This window comes from Squalius cephalus (assembly GCF_949319135.1).
Source record: "Squalius cephalus genome assembly, chromosome: 4".
Classification (NCBI taxonomy): domain Eukaryota; kingdom Metazoa; phylum Chordata; class Actinopteri; order Cypriniformes; family Leuciscidae; genus Squalius; species Squalius cephalus.
Window position 1 is genome coordinate 51895900 of NC_137125.1, and position 1038 is coordinate 51896937.

Genomic DNA, 1038 nt, shown 5'->3' on the forward strand with positions numbered 1-1038 from the left:
TTCCCTCAAAAAGAGAGCCGCTTCCTACATGCCTGAATGAATCAGTGTGTTTGGACAAAACGGTTGAATAAATGATTCAATGACTCATTCATAAAGACATTGGATGCGTCCGAAATCGTAATTAGTTTTAAATTACTTAATGTTAATTTTTAACTTACTTAATGGCCACTAAAATAGTACGTTCTATATAGTATAATTGTGTGTAGTATGAATGTAATCCGCACGTACTACATTCGCCATGTTATCATTATCATGTGACATATGGCGCCAGTTGCGTTGCTTTACTGACATTGACAAATCCTCTCCCATGGGCTCATGGGATATGTATGCATCCATCATATGAGCACTTCAGAATCTCGCCGGAAGTAAAGGTCATCCGGTTACTCTTTGCCTTTTCTTTTTTGAATACCGTGCATTCGGACATACCTCTTCTGTCACATACTGCTGTTCTCCTACTATATAGTAGGGAAGTATATCATTTCAGATTCAGCCTGTCATCGGCATGTTTGAACAAATGCTTTGTGAATGATTCAAGATTCAAGTCAAGTCAAGTCAAGTCAAGTATATTTGTATAGTGCCTTTCACAATACAGATTGTATCAAAGCAGCTTCACAGTATTAAATTAAAATAATTCAACAAGGTTTGTTTCTAGTGGAATTTATTGATTGATAAAATAAAATTAAAGATTCACTCATAAAGACGGCCACTTGCTTCGCTCCCGAATGAATCAGTGTTTTTGAACAAATCGGTTGAAAGAATGATTCAACGACTCACTCAAAGTGAATTTGGAACTGCAACTGCTCTTACTATTAGAAAGATATGGTAAAATAAGTAAAAGTAGTATGCGGTTCAGAATTGAGCAAGTAACTTCGGAATGAACCAGCGTGTTTGAACGAATCATTTATCAATGATGCAGTGATTCATTCATAAAGACAGTCACTTGTCGCCACCTACTGGCGTATCGACAATAGTTACATAAAGTTTCACAAACGTATTAAACGTGAAAAGGTGTATTAAACGGTATATTGGGAGTTCAAA

General features: G+C 36.1%; 1 protein-coding gene across 1 annotated transcript in view; it reads right to left on the minus strand.

Annotated features, from left to right (window-relative positions):
• Positions 1-403: 403 nt before the first annotated feature.
• Positions 404-1038, minus strand: part of kcnc2 (potassium voltage-gated channel, Shaw-related subfamily, member 2) — a 70875-nt gene continuing 70240 nt past the window's right edge. The window contains exon 4 of the mRNA XM_079869947.1: positions 404-1038. This exon is cut by the window's right edge and continues 843 nt beyond it. The gene's annotated coding sequence lies outside the window, so the exon portion shown is untranslated.